The following is a 293-nucleotide window of genomic DNA, read 5'->3' on the forward strand; positions in this document are numbered from 1 at the left end:
GTCGAACACCTTGTGTGCACAAGAGAAAAGAGGGAGAGGGGGAAAAGCAAGGCTTTCAAGGATGAACGAACAGCTGCAAGCCCACAAACAGCCGCTCACCTGGTCCCGGACGCAACACCAAGTTCCCGTAAAGGTCACGTGCGAACTTGCGAAAGAGTGTTCAACGCCCGGTATATAACCGAAGCCCCATCCAGCCATGTGCCACCCGGGGGGTTCCTGGGTGCTGAGATGGCTGACGTTTTGGTGAGCGGAGGCAGCACTCCGCTCACCTCCCGCGGCACGCGAAAACGGAG

The sequence above is a fragment of the Musa acuminata genome, unplaced genomic scaffold (genome assembly GCF_036884655.1).
Source record: "Musa acuminata AAA Group cultivar baxijiao unplaced genomic scaffold, Cavendish_Baxijiao_AAA HiC_scaffold_37, whole genome shotgun sequence".
Taxonomy (NCBI): domain Eukaryota; kingdom Viridiplantae; phylum Streptophyta; class Magnoliopsida; order Zingiberales; family Musaceae; genus Musa; species Musa acuminata.